Raw genomic sequence first — 20,181 nt, forward strand, 5'->3', positions numbered from 1 at the left:
GTTAACGACACTAGCCAGTGCGGTGGGTGGCAAGTAAGGGTGGCCGGTTGAAGTAATAGTGATGGTGATTCTGGGGGCAGATGGCAATAGGTGATGATGACGGCACCAACAATAACTAGTGACATTGTGGCAGTTGATTGACGGTGAATGTGACTAATGGTGGCGGTGATGGTTGGTGTTTGGGGGTAGTAGCGGTTGCCAATGGTGACAACAACAATGACGGTGGTGGTTGGTGCGATGGTGGCTGGTGGAAGTGCAGTGATGACCAATGAAAATTGTGGTGGTGGCGGTGATGGCGGTGATGGTTGGTATCGGGTGGTGGCAATAGTGGTGTGGTGGATGACAAAGGTGGTGGCTAATTGCTCATGGTGAAGGTCGATATAGTGATGTGATGGTGGTGGTAGGAGTGATAGAGGTATTTGATAGTCGGCAATAGTGACGACGGTGGTGGCTGGTCGATGGCAAAAACTAATCTTAATACGTCAAGCAAAGTTTATAGGAAAAGAGCATGAGAGTACATTTGGGATGAGAGAGAGATGTGTATTTGTTATCCTCTTATACATTCCTAACCTGAATCCCATTTTAGGATAATATATCTTGCTGTGTGTACCGTTGGGATCTATAAGCCCACTATGTTCCCTTCAGAGATGAGTCACTGTATGGATAATATCCTTAGCACAGGTACATACCAGGCTAAGAAGTACTGTGTCAAGTATAAGCAGGCAATCAACAATGGATAAGTAACTGATAATATGACTCGAGGTAAATGGGCAGAGTAACGATACATAAGATGTCTTCAAGATGTGTCCAAGAGGCTATTTATAAAGGAGGGTGGTCTGCACCCAACACAGGTTGGTGAGGAGGGGGTTAACCCTCCTTGGGATTCACTCCTGGTGGCAGCGTTGGGCGTGGCAGGCGCTGCTATTGTAGCAGCGCTGCGTCCTCTATACCTGGTGGTGTCAGCGTGGGGCAAAGGAGGCAATTTTCCCTTACGGCATTTGAGGCGACTGCCTTTGGAGGTTATGGTCCCAAGATAGGACATTTCGGTGTTTCTCCCTGGGGGAGTCACCATGTTGGGAGCTGGGTATCATCTCAGCTGGTAGGGCTGACGTGGATGCTAGGTGAAGGTTGAACCCTGACCTTTGGGCCAGAGTCTTATTGAGTTATCCGGAACACTGTGGATAAGATAAAATGAGTCAACATAATAAGCTATTACATGTTGTTAGTTTACCAAATAATGAATAAGAGAATAATATGATAACTTACATATTTCTTTCCTTTTTATCTGACCACCGAATAGGCCCTAACGTTCTAATTGTAATACTGAGGAACTTTATGCTACAAAAAACACCGAGGAATTTCGTGTAGTACTGGAGGAGGCATAAATAAATAGGCTAGGCCGCTAGGATATACATGTCTGGACAAGATTAGTAAGGAAACTAGTTGACGTTTAATTCTAAAGATAAATTATATGACAAGTATTTAGAGTTATTGAAAATAATAAGTAAATTTGTATAAGATAGCTGTTAACCTGAATGATTTTAACAATTAACGGTAAATTCAATAAAAACAACAAATTATATTTTAATGATTCCTGTCATGAAATAGGATTAGAGTAATATATATATATATATATATATATATATATATATATATATATATATATATATATATATATATTATCTAAACTGATTTAATCCAATCAAACCTATATTGAGAGTGATTGTTATAACACCATTTCTTTTTTTTCATTATTAAGATTCGAATTCGTCAGCTATTAAGGGAAATATAGTTCACCAAAAAAAAAGGGGAAATATAAATTTTTATAGAATATAAAGAAATTATTTTATATAATATAAAGAATTTTTTTATATGGTATTATAACTCTTTTTTTTCCCCCTGTATACCCTTTCATGTACATTTATAAACTTAGGTTATTTAACGTCAGTACATTCATCAATTATTGGTTTTAGAATCTTTTGGAATACCCATCTTGTTAACCAGAAGAGAAAGACGCGCAATAAAAATAATACTAGAAGGCGTGTCGTATGACGTCTCCAATTCAGTTATCATGAACAGTAATTCAGTAAATGTCATTTTCAGTTTCTGGGCGTGATAATTAATTAACAAAGGTAGGATATTCGTATTACTAAATTTTTCTACTACCACTCCACTGCCACTCTAATCACTATTGGATTCAAAAGTTGTTTTTTTTTTCTCTCTCTTCATTCAACTTTTCCTTTAATCCAATGGTAATTAGAGTGATAGTAAGAGGGTAGTAAAAAAATTTAGGAGTATGAATATCCTATCCCAACAATTATATGCAATAGTGTAATGAAATCTTCGGAAATTCTTACATTGGCTTTGTTTAATGAAAAAAGTGTTTGTCATTTTAAATGACATAATTTATGTCATTTTATTTTTATAAAGAGATAGCATTTACACTTTTATTTTTTCTTCTCCCCTCACTCTCCCCTATAATTTATTTTTTTTTTCGCTTAAAATGACACAACTTTACATCTTTTAAAATGATACATATTTTTCCCTTGTTTAATTTATAAAATCTAGCCTTTAAAAGTAAGAACTATATTTTAAAACATTAATCGTTTGATTAAAATCAACGTATAAAATTGCGACAAAATATATGGACATGTATAACGAAGTTTTAAAACTATAATTTTGTAAAAAAATTCAATAAAAAATTATGATGTGTACTTTGTCATGTAATTTGAAAATACTAGTTGAATAAATTGTTGATATTATTGATTTTAATAATTATTTATAATGATTAATTACTATTTAAAAATATAACCTTATGCACAAATTGAATCGATCGATGAAGTTTAGGAAAAAATGTTGCATCTCTTTTTAATGCTGTTTAAGTTATTTTTAGTACAACGAACTTAAAAGTATTGAATTCTCTTATTTGATAAAAGTTTTAAAAAATACTGTTTTTCCCATATATATATATATATATATATATATGGAAAAAAGAAGTATCATTTAAAAGGACACAAGTTATGTCCTTTTAGATGATTTACACAAAGTATGACCGGACATACTTTGTGTAAATCTAAAAAGTTATTTTTTTTTTCTCTTTTCAGTCACATCGCTGAAGTATAAAGTGAAAAAAAAGGTAACTTTTCATAATTACACAGAGTATGACCGGTCATATTCTGTGTAAGTCACTAAAAGGACACAACTTATGTCCTTTTAAACGACACACACTAAACCCTATATATATGTATGTATATATATATATATATGTATATATATATATATATGAGGTAGGATCCTTTGACACCGGTGTCAAATTTGAAGTTTGACACCGGTGTCAAATTTGAAGTTTGACACCACATCTAAGAGCCGTTAGATCGAAAAAGATCAACGACTCTGATTTGTAAGCATGTGATACCATTGATCTTTTTTTATCTAAGGACTCTCAGATAAGGTGTCAAACTTCAAATTTGACACCGGTGTCAAAGGATCCTACCTCTATATATATATATATATATATATATATATATGGTCTTATCGTTTCTGAAGTTGCTTGAGATAATCTTATCTCCGGCTATTAAATCATAACTGTACAAAGATGGATCAATGGTGATAAAGGAAGAGAGAAAAAAAAAGAAATCATAACCATTCAAAGGTGAATCAATTGATATAAGGAAATAAATAAAATGACGTAGTTTTAGGGTAGCCGAAGATAAATTTATCTCAAACTGCTTAAGAAATATTTTTCCATATATATATATATATATATATATATATATATGTGTGTGTGTATATAGGACTTATCATTTCTCAAGTTGCCGGAGATAATTTTATCTCCGGCTACTAAATCATAACGGTACAAAGATGGATCAATGGTGATAAAGGAAGAGACAGAAAAAAGAAATCATAACCATTCAGAGGTGAATCAATTAATATAAATAAATAAATAAATAAAACGACGTAGTTTTAAGGTAACCGAAAATAAATATATCTCAAGCAGTTTGAGAAATATTTCCTCGTATATATATATTATGGAATAAGACAATGTATTTTGTTCAGCAAAGGAAAGACAAATATTTATTTCACTTGGAGACGAACTTGTTTCCTTGGTTTCCCGATGAAATTTATCCCCTTCATAACGTAGAAGTGAAGATTTTTATCAGTTATCGCAAAGAATCTGAAAATATAATAAAAAAAGAAGAGAGAGAGAAATATTATAATAGATAGTTATAAAATCATAACTGATGATTTACTTTTTTATGATTGTGATCTTCTCACGTGATCATGTCATATTTTTTTTCCACATGTGAGGATCTCTTTCAAATCCGAAATTGTTTGGCATAAGATTTTAGATATTATTACTTTTTTTTTTTTGATAACAAGATATTATTACTTTAACAAAATATTTACAAAAAAAATATTTACAAAAACTTTAATAAATTTTTTATTTAAAGTTTAATTTAAGAAAAACATATCATTTCAATGATTGTTAAATAGCTTGGAAATTTTAAAACATTATTTTTTTACTTTGCTTTTATCTGTTTTTTTCATTTTTTTTCGGTAAAAAATAAAAACAGTCTCTTTCTTTTTTGGTGGGCAAACAGTCTCTTTCTACTTCATTTATGAATATTTTCTATTTTCTCTAAAATTTTATCTCTTTATAACCTTTTCAAGATTTAAAAAATATATATTTCCTTCTTTCTGTTGACATACATATGAATCTGTATTTTTGTTCCCCTGGTTTATAATATACAGACCACATCTATTTAAAATTGGACGCAATGCACGATTATATATATTTTTTTATTTTATGATGTGTTGTATATTATTAAATTAGTTAGTATTCTTATATTATAATGGCGACTGTAAAATATTTTTAACAAATTAATAATATTTAATTACGTAGTAATATGAAAAATGTTACACATAATTCAATTTTCAAAACTAAACAGTAAAACAATGTCAATGAAATTAACATTAAGTACATCCTAATGTGGGGTCAAAACTTATTGTTTTCTTTTGGGGGTGGGTAATGGATAACTGACTTCTGACGAAACATAGTCATTGCTGATAACGCAATGGATAATGACATACAAAATCATATGCGATGGATATACGATTTTAGGATAATTACATATAAAATAAGGGTGGAGATAAGTTATCTACCATGAGTTCAAGAGGACATTGTTTTATGACAAAAATTAAGGTGTTTTTGTAATTATAATATATTGGAGAGTTATATTAGTATTTATTATTATAATTTTTAAATTTATAATCCAAAACGATGTCGTTTTGAGCTCACTAGAGATAATTTTATCTCCAGTGACTGGAAAAATATTTTTCCCATAAAATAATGACATATAAAATCAGGATAAAGGATCTCTCCAGTCAATGGAGATAAGTTATATCAGGTGAGTTTAAAACGACGTCGTTTTGGAGCGAAAATCTAGGTGTTTTTGTAATTGTAATATATTGCAGGATTATATTAGTCTTTATCATTATAATTTTTTAATTTTATAACCCAAAAACAACGTCATTTTGAGCTCACTGGAGATAATTTTATCTCCAGTGACTGGAGAAATACTTTTCTCATAAAATCATATGCGATTACACTAGGTTATATCATATACTTCGAGAAGAACATAGTGTAAATTGCAAAAATTTATATAAAAAAATCGTAAACAGATTCTTCCAATAAATATATATATATATATATATAAAGAGAAAATATGAAGAAGAAAAAATCTAACGGTGAGAAGTGATATCTGCTAGAATTTGAGTATAAAACTCAATGGATTAAGAATAAGAAGTGGGTTGAGGAAGAGAAAAGTCGAAAGAGTGTGTGGATTTTAAAAAGTCTCACATTTGACAAACAGTGAAAGGTGAAGAGGTTTATATACCCCCCACCTTACTTATAGGTTTTTCATCTATGGGCACTCCACTTTTGTGGAGGAGAGAGGATGCACATGGGTTTTGGTCCACCACACGCGTTGTCGTCGTCCTTCTAGCCGACTCGGCTTGGTACAGTCACCCGCGTGTGTGAAAAAAAATTATTTTATCAATTTTCTGTCCAAAAATACCTCTATCTTCTATCCATTGCTTCCTTCTAGATTCTTCAAACCAACGTTTCTTCTCGCCAGTTTTTTGAATCGAACTGGTTCTTACTTTTCGATTTTATTTTAAGCTGAATTGACGCGTTCAGCCAATATTGAACCGAACCGATGAACCGGTCACTGGTTGTACCCACTCGCAACCGTCAGTCACGGCGATTCATCATGACCGGTAAGTATCTATATACAGGCTCTGACCCTTCAGAAGTTTTATTCAATTTTCGGCAGTGTTACTCTGCCTTATTTTTCCTTCATTCGATTTTGCTTGCATCCTTCCATTATTTTTCGGTGTAAATCCTCTGACATTCAGTTGTGTTCGTTCGAGCTGTTGATTGATAATGCCATTAATCTTTAGACTCAATATGTTTTATGTTTTATCCTGGGAGACAAGTGTCCATCACCTTCGACATCGGTAAGGAGCAAATTGTCTTAAGGAGACACTTTTTGTGAGCTCAGAATTCTTTCATCATTCTGCAATTTATTCCTCTTTTGTATTTTTGACATACTGTGAGTTTGTTCTTTATTCTTACTAATTAATATAGCACTGTGTTCCTGATTAATAATCTTATATGCTTTATACACGGATTCAAACATCTTAATAATTTTTAATATTACCACTGTCTATTTAAACAACAATATCTGCGTAAGTCATATAAAATAAAATTATGTTTACCTAACATCTCTCCAACGCACTATATATTTATATATTTTTGGGGTTACTAAGTTGATTATATTTTTTCTTTTTATCTGTAATAATAACATCCGTAGCTGGAAAACAATTTTTTTTGAGAAAGACGCAAAGTACATGGCCTATATAAGGAACTAGGAGGTATGGAAATGAAGCTTTATATTAAATTAAAATAAATTTTAAGAAATAGTTTAATCTCTTGATATTTTTAAAGAATTTAATTTTATATTTTTCTTAAATTTAAATATTATTATTTTAATTTGTATATTGAAGTTAATTAAAAAATTTCCTTTTTATTTTAAAATTCATTTTAATTTTTTATTTATCATTTTTAACATTTATTAAATTTGAAAATCTGCGTGTGAGTGGCGGAATATTTTATAATTTGTTATATTTTTCTTTTCTTTTTTTCTTTTTTTGCAAATTTTTAGTACCCGTATTGTAATTATATTCGTCGTAGTAACACAAGCGGTAAAGTTTCTATTTGCATCCGTGTTATACAGCTGTATCAATGAGAGAAAATACATTGAGGTAGCTTCAAATTAACACATTAATAATAATCAAAGGTTAATATAATTTTTTATTTTGGTAAATAAGGTTAATACAATTTTAAATGGCATGAGATTGCGTTAATCGTTTATACGTTTGACCTGCAGGTAATGAAATTTTCGGACTTTGACTGAGAAACTGTTACTCTGTGGACTGAAGCTTACATCTGTTTAATTTATGCATGTATTTCTAATATTTCAAAGATTCGATGTCTTATTTCCATGCTCGTGCTGCTGGCACCAGAGACAATATTAGTCATAGCGTACTATATATGTTTACTAGCTATTATTGACCAATATTGATTATTACTATGCTGTTTATATAATAATAAAACGATACATACATGCGAAATAATTAGAATAGTTCATGTTGTTCATTAAAGAAAAATATTAAACGACGAGGATTTTATTGTCTGAATTTTTTAGAGAATGAATTAACATTATTTTTAATTTCTTAATAATGAATAGTTCTTGCCACTTTAACCATATAGGATTAATCTTGAATCTTGACAAATTATAGTTAAGTTCTATCAAAAAAAAAATTACAATATTATTCTTCACAAATTTTCATATAGCCTTTGAAATGACCAAAAAAGAAATTAGTTAAAAAAATAGCTTCTCATGAAAATTGTACCATGTAAAGTTACACATTTCCTTTTTTTATTATAAAACAAAACTTCATTAAAATAAGTTTGTCAAATAAGAGCACACTTCAATTTCATCACACGTGATTATACGATGTGTCACTCGATTCAATATATGGTTTCGAAATTATTATTCACATACCTACCCCAAAAAAATTTATTATTATTCACATACATCCATTGGTCAATCATTGAGATGTATCCCTTGACCCCTGTAATTTTAAATTATGACTTGGGTTTATTGTGATTATGGAAAACTACCACCTTATGTTTTTATATATGTAAAATTTTAGTTTTCCAAATTTTTACAAAATATTATTATGATATTTTCAATTAAAATTATAATATAATTAATTACTAAAGACTAAATCAAATTTTTTTCTAAAATTACTTATCTAGGTATTATTTTAAATATTATCCAAAGATAAATTTAAAATATAGTATTTCTATTTTTATTTAAATGTTTTTTAATATATTTTATTTCATATTTTTATTATAATAAAATAGAAATAAAATAAAATAAAATTAATTTTTGGCTTAATTTTTTGTAAGATAAAAATAAGAGAGACAATTTTTAAAAATGTATTTTGCCGGAATATATTTTTAAGAGGCTAAAATTTCAAATTATATTACATAATATTTCAAATTTTCTAGATAAATTATATATAAATAGTTTTATATAATTTTTAACATTTAATTATATTATAATTTTAATTAATAATATTATACTAATAAGAAAATAATATATATATATATATATATATATATATATATAGAATCACAGGGGTTTGAGTGATATTATATCAATTAAAATAAAATTGAGAATAAATAATAAATTTAGATTAAATTCATTATTTATATAAATAAATGTATCTGTATAAAAAAATTATTATTCTATTTTGAGTTAAATATATTTTTAAGAAAATGTACTAATGTGCTGTCAATTTGTCTCGAGTAAAATTTTCAATTTTAATGATTTTTTTTAATAAATATTTTTAGGTAATTTTTAATTTACTTTAATAATTAATTATTATATAATATTAATTGATAATATCATAAAAATTAGGAAAAATTTAAAATTTTGTATATATAAGAGCACAAGGGGTTTGATTGGTATATTTTTATGACCGCAATAGGTTTAAATGATAGTTTGCAATCATAGAGTTAAATAATATATTTATGTAGCTACAATGGATTCAGGTGTAAGTTTGAAAATATGGGATTAAATGATACACCATATAAATATAAGGGATTAGAGTAAATTTATTCTGAAAATAAAAAAGGGAAAAATTCAATAATAAAATAAAGGGAAAAACATATATCATTTTAAAGGATATAACCTTATATCATTTTAGATCTTAACCGTTGATTTTCGTCCATCAACGGTTATAATCAATTAGGTCAAACTTAATGGGCCAAATTTATTATTAATTAATTAATAATTTTAATCCAATAAATTACAATCGTTGATGGACAAAATCAACTGTTAAGATCTAAAATGATATAAGATTATATCCTTTAAAATGATAGATATTATTCTCTAAAATCAATGTGCAAATCGATGAGATAAATCTCATAAATTTTAAGAAGCGTACAAAATCAACATGTTTATGGTAACAGTCAAAACATGGAAAAGGTTGCGTTTTGATCAAATATGTACATAGTAAATAAAAAATACAAATTCAATCCACGCTTTCAAACGAAATATAAAAGGAAGCTCTGGATTCCTTATCAATATGGCAAGACACCTTTTCCGGAAAGAGACTAGTTTAGACTGGGTTTTTGACTATTTTGCCCCTAATTAAATAATTAATAACTAATTTGCCTCTCTCCCAGAACTATCCACCATCCTGCCCCCATTTAGTCGATTATGTTGCACTTTTAATCGACTAAATGGGCTAAACTCAGAAATTATGAAACGCGAATTTTAGTCGACTAAAAACTCATCTTAATCGACTAAATTGTTTGCACTTTTAGTCGACTAAGCACATTATTTAAGGTCATCTTCAAGGTCATCTTGCACTGCTCCAGTAGACGTTTTCCAAACTTATGATTATACCCTGTGGTCTTCTTTAAGGTCACATTACCCATAGGAACATCAAAATGCTCCAATATCTTCTGAACAAGACAAGCAAATGGAAGTGCACCCTTGTGTTTGGCCTTATACATCATCCAACACACGTAGTGCCTCCAGTTCACCGAAGTACCATGTCGGATAGCCCACATGATGGGAATGTCATGCTCCAACACCCTGGAATGATTGAACGCTCGCGGAAACAAAATGTGGGTGATGACATAGTGTAGTATGCGGGACTCCACAGTAAGCAACCCCACCGTATAGGCAATGTGTTGCCCACGGACTCTCCTCTGCTCCTGCACGGCATCACCGCGTGTATATCCTGGAAGTATGGTCCCGCTGTCTGCGTCATATTCCACAGTCTGCGCAGAATCAAAGTCATACCCCAGTAGGGGTGTTCGCGGTCTGGATTGGATCGGTTTTGGAAGCAAAACTCATCTGATCCAATCCCTTCGGTTTGATCATGTAATCATCCATTCGGTTTAGATTTTTTTTCAAATCCGATCTGATCCAATCCAATTTTTTTCGGTTTGGATTGGATCGGTTTTCGGTTTTTTGAATATCCTAAAATTAGTTTTATGATTATTGTGCAAATAACATCTTTTGTATATATTGGCTTTGTAAAAAAAAAAATTGAAATACAAAAATATCAGTAAACAATACTATAGTTGATGAGACGTGACTAAGTTTTTTTTTTGGATTTAGTTGATGAGTTAATGGGTCTTGAGTTTAGAAATTTTTGGGCTATGATTGGAGAAAGGACAAGTAGGTAGAGAATAATTAATATATTGGATCGGTTTTCATCAACCCATCCGAAAACCGATCCAATCCAATTAAAATTTGCGGTTTTCTTTCGGTTTCCGATTTTTCGGTTTATTCGGTTATCGGTTTTTCGGTTCGGTTTTCGCGGTTTGAATCGGTTTGGATCGGTTGATGAACACCCCTATACCCCAGTAACTCCAACCATACCGGAGCCGTCATGATGATGTCCACCCCGCAGACCCTAGACCTCAGCTCACCGTGATGGTAGCTGAGATTATGGTAGAAGGCCCGTACATGCAGCTCAGAATATGAACACGACAGTTCAGCCAAGGTCCTAAGATGTGATTCCTCCAACCACCTCACAATGTTAAAACCTTCTTGTTCAAAAAAGGCTGTATCAAGTGATTTTGCCCCACAAATCGGTCGGTTAACAAAGTCACGGACAAAAGATTCATGAACCACCGGGTCATTCTCGAACAAGTATCCGAATGGGAGGTCCACAGCAGCGGGGTCTTCCTCTTGTGGCCTTGACGAAGACGGATGGTCTTGTCGTAGCTTTTGTCGTCTCTCATTTCCAGTGCTAGACGATCTTCTACGGCCAGCCATGGGAACAACTGTACCTACAATGCAAGTGGAAACAAAAATCAATGAACAATAACAATATCAAAAAATTTAAAATTCAATATAAAAAACAAAACCTAATCCTAAAATAAAACAGAAATCAGAAACCCAATCCCTAACCCTAAAACAGAAACAGAAACCCTAACCCTACACCCTAAAACAAAACACAAAAACCCATTCCTAACCCTAAACACTACAACCCAACCAAAACAGCAACGTAAACCCTAACCCTAACCCTAACATAACCCTAACCCTACGCCTAAGGCACCACATCAACCCTAACCCTCACCATCACAACACACTTAGCACCCTACCCCTAACCTAAATCCACAAAACCGCAAACATAAATCAAATGCATGAAGAAAACCAAAATAAAAACTAAACTTAAAACCAAATGCAAGTCAGAATACGTTACCTAAATGTCGATTTCGCAAGTGTGAACCAAGGAAGCTTCAATCGCACCTTCAAGGGTTGAGATTCGGACTTGGTTGGAGAGAGGGGACGAAATGCAGCCTTTTAGTCGATTAGGGTTTGAAAATAACCCCCTTTGCGAAATGGGGTTTTTTTTTAAAAAACCTGATCTGCGACATTTAGTCGACTAAATAATGTGCTTAGTCGACTAAAAGTGCAAACAATTTAGTCGATTAAGATGAGTTTTTAGTCGACTAAAATTCGCGTTTCATAATTTCTGAGTTTAGCCCATTTAGTCGATTAAAAGTGCAACATAATCGACTAAATGAGGGCAGGATGGTGGATAGTTCTGGGGGAGGGGAAAATTGGTTATTAATTATTTAATTAGGGGCAAAAGGGTCAAAAACTCAGTTTAGACTAGTATAAATTTTAATATTATTTGTTAACAATAGGATTCTTAGAAACCAATATTGTTAAAATCGAGATCTTAAGTAAAATTGGAAGGGAATTAAAAAATCGTAAAATACAAAATTGTAATGTAAAAAAATCGTAAAAAATAGTAAAAACGTTTAGAATATTAGTAAAATCATTTTGATGAAAAAAAATCGTAAAAACGAAAAATCGTAGTGATAAATCGAGATTTTAACAACAATGCTAGAAACCATCTAAAAATTTTGTACCCGAAAAAAACAATCCATCTAAAAAAATAGAAGGAATACATAAAAAGACAAGATATGTCTTAAAAATACAAATATGAATTAAAATAACTCAATTTTTTTTTTTGGTACATTGCCAGGAGGTATCCCCATTCAACCTTCTCTGGGCACCATGCCCTCGGGGTACGGCCCGTTTGGGCTAGCCCCTCATTGTAACAGTAGGTGCACTAAACTTCGCAACCGGAGAAAGGACGAGACTAAAAAATAACTCGATTTTATTATTGAAGAGGAATGAACAAAAATATTGTTATGAACCCAGCTTCTCAGCTCATGTCTTAATAGCCCATAATGGGCAATCAATTAAGAGAGCCCATAATGGGCAATCAATTAAGAGAGAAAAGGAAATAATCTTGCGTGATAAGATATCAATATAATCATATTATTAGTGGATCAAATATTGGGCTTCTAATATTCCCAAGTGGCACAAAACTCTATTCCTACGAAGTAACTTATTTATAAATAAAAGGTTAAATTAACTAGGTACACACTCTGAACTTCATACTTTCTTAGTTGTTATTATGCATACTGTAATATTTTAAAAATATATATATATTATAATAATAATAAAATATAAAATATCTTAGATATTTAGATAAAATATCTTGGATATTTATAAAAATAATGATTAAGATTCCTTAGATATTTATAAAAGTAATGATTAAGATTCTTTAGATATTTATAAACGTAATGATTAAGATACCTTAGATATTTATAAACGTAATGATTAAGATTCCTTAGATATTTATAAAGGTAATAATTAGATTCCTTAGATTTTTATAAAAAATAATGATTACATTTCTCTCTCCCCCCGAATTTAGAAACTTAAGAAGAATAAGAGAGAGAAGGAAGGAAAGAGAGAAAGAAAGAGAGAGGAAGAAGAATAAGAGGAAGAGGAAAAGAAAAAGAAAGAAAGAAGTAAAAGAAAAGGAAAGGTAATATATTGTGAGTAAGCAACTCATTCTCTCTTTATTTTTAAAAAGTTGATTTTTATTTTAGAAAGCTATGTTGGTTCTGCTTTTATCTATGCCATATTGAAAGTTATTTTAAAGTTATTTCTTTAAAAGTTGTGAAGATGTCGTTACTCTGTCAAAATTATTTTATGAATTATTTCTACCCTTTTACTTTATTTTCTATATTTGACTTTGTTAATTTGATGAATTTACTTATATTAGATATGAGAATAATCTTGAATCAATATTATAGAAATTAAAGAATTTCTTTGGTACCAAATGAATACTAATGGAACATGTAATCTTTTACTAAATGATTCTGATGTGACTGACCCACAAGGGGATCAGAATGGTTATAGGGTAAGGGACGAGCTCCGCCATACAGAACCTTTCACATACAGAGCTCACAGAATTTGGACGTTTCATAATTGAGCATTAGTCATTTCAGTTAAAGATTACACGTTCCTATATATGTTTGTATCTAGAACCCATAAAGTTTGGGTAGAACCCACAAAGGTTTGGGTATGACTGAATGAAGAACCCACAAAGGTCTGGACTTATATTTATTGTTTATGATATTATTTTTTTATTTTAAATTTTATTCTGTGAGAATGATATTTTCCACTAAAGTGGCTGGATTGGTTATAGTTCGAAAACCCCAATATTACTGAGACTTATCTCACGTGTGTTTGTTTTTATGCTAACCTTTCCATAGTAAACAGGCCAGTATGTGTAGCTTTGGAGTAGGGTAAAACACTATGGTTAAAGACTTTGAAGACTATATGGAGCTTAGTGGAGCAAATTAATAGAAAGAAAAATATTTCTTTTCACTTTAGATTATGATGTATTTATGATGTAATTGTGAACTTGACTTCTGTATAATTATATTTTAAGGGTATTTTGTCATATGCCTTATTTCATATCTGTTGCATTAGAATTTCATTATAATTCTCGTTCTCTTATTTAAAAAAAGATTTAAGAATTAATGTGATATCCTCTATTTTAGTAAGTTGTAGAGGATGTTACACATACACCCCAAGTTTTTTGCTATACACCATTACTTTTGTGCACAGTGATATGCTATCCTTTAGCATATCTTCCACAGACCCTGCGAGAGTTCAAATCCTATATACAATTACCAACCACCGATCGGATATCTTGATCCTCTCGGATCAAACACTGGTGTTGTCTAGTGGAATGATAAACTTCGACCCTCATTCAGCGATGGTGAACAAACTCAACACCACTAATGGCCACTAGCCACCGCTACCTCCTTAAGATTTCCGCCCAAAGCAGATGCGAAATGCCCCCCTCGTAAAACATAAGCACATCCACATGGTCGAGACAAACAATGTTCACGCCAGCTACACCGTAGTGGTTTCTGCCTCCACCTAGACTAGCCTGACCCGTCCAACCAATAATTCAAGCTCACACCTGACACAGACGATCACATAACGCAGACAACATTCCACGTGATTCTACGACGAATGGAGGAGATGAATAACAGGATCTTAGCATAGAGCTGGATTAATGCTCAAAGGATTGACGTGCTAGAAAATTGACTCCTCAACCAGAACCGGGGGGGGGGTCGTTAGCAATAAGAGGATCATGGAAGTGGACAATATGAGGAAAAGAGTCAAGGTCGAGCTAGAGGGCAGACCCAACTAAAACAAAGGGGTCGTAAGGGGGATAAGGCCCACGATGATAGGTAAGCTGTGATAAAGAGAGGGTCGAGCAAAGGGCCACCACCAGACTAAAGAGAACATCTAGAGCGACACCTTCCAATGCTGACTCCACAAAGGCATCTACAATAACAGTCTCAGCTAGAGTGACTAGCTATGATCCCGACATGAGAGATCAACCACGGTCCCGGTTAGAGCAAACTACCACGGTCCCAATAAGAGGAGCAAACATGGTCCCAACAAGGAAAGCAAACATGGTCCCGACCAGTGCAACTTACCATGGTCTTAGCCCGCGATCCCATAGTTGGACTCATGATCTGGACCTCGTCACACCAAATAAGAGCTCAACCATATAAAGAGGGGGCGTAAGATGGATCAAGAACTCCAAATGGAATTCTCAGACAAAATGGGTCCTGACATGGTAGAGGCGCTGAAAAAAGCATCACAACTTGGCAGACCGAACGCTCATATTACCGGAGTGGAGGTCAACTGTAATGGATCAAACTTATCAGTCCATATCTTAATAGCCTGCAATGGGCAGGCAATTAAGAGATATAAGGAAAAAAATCTTGGTTGATAAGATATCAATCTTACCAAATCACTAAAAGATCGAATATTGGGCTCCCAATATTCCCAAAAGGCCCGGAATCCTTCCCCTACCTAGTGTGCCACCTACCTCAGACCTAAGTCTCACGAAAGACCTGAAGCATTTGATTATAATCCCAACAGGCTCCCACAATCGATTAAACGGAAACACCAGATGGACTTCTGTCAGTAACTCGAAAGAGCCGAAACATTTGGATGCGATCCTTGCAGATTCTCAAGCCTGACTAGAGAGATACATCGAACGAAAATCGATCAACAAGACTCAAGCCTTGAAGCATCAAAAGGTGACACAAAGGGCCACAAGCACAATGAAGATACACCGATCATACTTCAGCCAACGAAAGAAGAACACCACATGGTCATATTTCCTACCTTAAAAGGGTTTACAAATCTACGAGACTTGCCATGGTTGGTTTACATCCTAAGGTCCAACAAAGCAATAACACTGTAGCCTGAGCACTTAAACTGCCACACTGTGGGACAACTATTCTAGACCTATCCAATGGCCCCATAACTTCTATAAGCAACACTAAAGATAAGTGGCAAGCTAGAGAGATGAGGTTAGATTTTGGCATTATAAGCTAGATCGCAATCAAATACCTCGACCAATTAGCCAGGTCCATATGCGGAACGCCCACGATAGCACGTGCTGACCAAGCAGTGTAACCTAGGTCCCGGACTATGAGTCTAAGCACGAAAGTACTTTTATAAGGGTACAAATGAGAATGAAGGCAAACGAACGAGCACCCTTAAAATCCCAAAAGCACTATGGCAAGTTAAGCTGAGATGTTAAATACGATAGAGCAATAAATTGGAAAATAAATTTCCAAAACCACGGAAAAGAAGCCGGGTCCAGTCAACAAAAGCCATGACAATACGTGTTGGCCAAATAACTCAATCCAAGGTATGGGCCATGAGTCGGGACCCCACAAGTGCCCCTAGAGAGGTACGGATTGGGGCCAAGGCAAAATTTCCACCCCCGCATATACTATACGTCAAGGCAAAGCAAGCCAGGTTCAAATAGTCAACATAACAAAATGCTATAAGAGGCATAAGGTCATGAGCCGAGCCAGAATAACTTAACAAAATATGTATCCCATGAGGGCCAGGCAATCCAGTCCAAACCATGTTCGGTCGACTTGTGGAATTATGTGGGATCGGATCACATCTAGACCCCCCATAACGGCTGAAGCCCTAACAGGGCTGTAAGCAACCTAGCCGGGGGGTCATAGCTTAACGCGAAGCTCAAACTCTTTCATACTGATGAGGAGCCATTCGACGAAAAAAGGAATACAGGGCGGCCCAAGAACACCAAGCATACACCAACTAAATGGAATTCTCCTATAATTGACCCAGACATGGCTAAGTTGCTAGAAGAAACGTCACATACCGGCAACTCTAACGCTTAGATTACTGGACTGGGGGGCAACTGTTATGGATTAAACTTATGGCCCATATCTTAATAGCCTATAATATACGACCAGCTAAGAGAGATAAGGAAATAATCTTGACTGATGAGATATCAATCTTATCATATTACTAGTGAATCAAATACTGGACCCCTAATATTCCAAAGTGACCCATAATACTACTCATACCAGGTAGGGGTGTAAATGAGCCAATCCAAGTTAGGATTTAATCTAAATGGGCTAAGCCTATGTAAATTATTTCAAGTCTGACTTGACTTGTTAGCCTGATATGAGCCAAATTATAGGTTTGATTTGACTTATTTTTTAAAATACAAGACTTGACCTGGCCTACCAAGGCTTCAAAAATAATATATTGCACTTTGTGAATTATAGATTATAGCTACTTTGTTCAATAACTGAATACAACTCTCAAAATATTGACAATTTAACTACATTGTTGAAAATAAAAAATAATCAAGTCAGATTGCGTTGATTTCCAATTATGAAAATAAATTTTAATTAAATTTAAAATAAATCAAAACACACACATACACCTACCTATGTATATATGTGTACACATGAATTTATAAACTTTTGATTTATTTTAAATTAAATTAAAATTTAATTTCATAATTAGACTAATAAAATGTAAATATATTTGGAAGTTAATTTTTAAAATGATAATTATGTTACAATTGAAAATTTATGTAGACAAATCATGCAAGGAGAACAAGAGTAATGCTACTAAGAGCTGAAGATGTCAAATTAAAAACCAACCAACTTATATAAGAAATTTCTAATACAAAATAATTAAATAAATAATGAGAAACAAACAAAATAATAAAAAACAAACATAAATATATGTCAAACAAACAAAAACAATACATGTAAATGCATACAACACCCACAAGTGAGAAGAGTGGTGGCAACAAGGAGTTTAGGGTTACAAAAAAATGTATTTGCGAGAAGATAAAAGATTGCAAAATGTTAGAAAAATTAAAAAGCATAAGATTTTATTTCATTAAAAAAATAACATGATAAATAACAAGATGTTATTTTATTAAAACAATAAGTATTCTTTTATTAAAAAATAATAAATTTATTTTATTAAAAATAAAAGAAAATATTATTTATTAAAAAATACCAGTTGTGCATGAAGGCTTAGAAACCAAACTTGCTAAAATATGTTTGTAAGTCATTTAATGAGCTCAAACTTATACTATTTTTAAAACGGGGAAAGTCAAGTTAGCCCAAAGACAAGCTAAGCTGTAGGTCTATGATAAGCAGATCCATTTTTATTTTATTTTTTTTGGGATACCAAGCAGATCCATTTATATTCCTACTAGGTAATCCATATGTAAATATGTGGTTAAACTAACTAGGTACACACTTTGGATTTCATATTCTCTTAGCTGTCAATGTACTTATATCTCACACCTTCACATATACATCATTATCATTATGCACAACGACCTATTACCCTTTGCGGCGTCTCTTCTATAGACCTCGTGAGAGTACAAATTTTAAATATTATTAGCAACCAATGGTTAAACAACTCGATCGCCTTGTATCGATCAAATATAAAGATCGAAACAATAAGAGTTGCCTTAGACAAATAAATAAATAAATAAAAACGTATAGGAATATTTATTCCCATTATACTAAGGGAAAAATGTGTATCATTTTAAAGGATGTAAAGTTGTGTTATTTTAAGTGAGAGAAAGAAATATATAAAGGATGAGAGAGAGTGGACAAAAAAATATAAAGGTGTGGATCTCACTTCTTTGTGAGAGTGAAATGATATAAATTATGTCATTTAAAAGGACAAATATTTTTCTCTTTGCTCCTAGAGTAGAGTAGAAAAAATAAGAATAATATAAAAAGAGAAATTTTTTTTTTTTTTTGATAACAAAAAGAGAAACTTAATTCAAAGGCTTAAATGTTTTCGGTGAACAAGAAAAATAAAATAAATAAAAGATTAAACAACGAAAAAGAGATTGCTTCCTCAAGTGCTCCATTCAATTACATTGAAAAGTGAGACACAAATACACAAATATATAACACTTAACCTTAAACATGTGAAAATGTGTTGGAAAGACAGCTTCATATAAATATGGTTTCGTCACTCACACACCCCTTAACTTTTTAATCAGTTCGTACAAATAAAACGTGTGTGGTCTATGGGTAATGATTTGAAGTCAGATTAAAGTATTAAGCCATTGCAAGTGGAATATAAACTAGAACTAAAACTAGATAATAATGACGCCCAACAATAGATTACATTAGACTAGAGAAATACATGCCTAAGAGGAAAAGTTTGTTTGATAAAGTCCACCAAGTGGCTTTACCTCCGAATAATTGTTGAATAAAAATACTATTTATGTTTTACTTTGGTTCACGAGCGACGGAATTGCACCAACGTGTTGTCGCTGAATAAAATGTCAGAGATTTCTTTGATTTTCTTAGATGATATCCTTTAATTCGATTGTTGTTTGCATGTAAACTCTTGTGAATAAAATGGTAAAATTAATGTTATAATTCTTGTGAAATAAAAATAAAAATAAGATGACACTTATTTTACTATAAATAAATATATTAGTTGAGAATAAAAATATAAACCAAATACCCTTAAAAATTCATTTACAAACAGCAAGAAAAAGCTCAATGAAAAATCAAGAGCTTATACTTTCCGCGTATACATTTCGAAATTCAACATTTGCAGCCTCTTAATCAATTTGCTGAAATTAAGAATTTTTCATAAAATAAAAAACCTTTTTGCGAGTCCATTTTCTCCCAAAAGATATATTAGATGAAAGAAAATAGAAGGCACAGGTAATGTGTGCCGTAGTGAAACAAAATTTGCACAGGTGATTATGATCCTCAATATTGCATCTCAACAGCCAAGTGGCAATGCGTAAGTTTCCATCTTTCACTGACTCTCTTGGAATTTGAAGAGTTTA

Source organism: Gastrolobium bilobum, unplaced genomic scaffold (assembly GCF_033153095.1).
Source record: "Gastrolobium bilobum isolate Gb01-03AN ecotype WA unplaced genomic scaffold, APGP_CSIRO_Gbil_v1 utg15403, whole genome shotgun sequence".
NCBI classification, from domain to species: Eukaryota; Viridiplantae; Streptophyta; class Magnoliopsida; order Fabales; family Fabaceae; genus Gastrolobium; species Gastrolobium bilobum.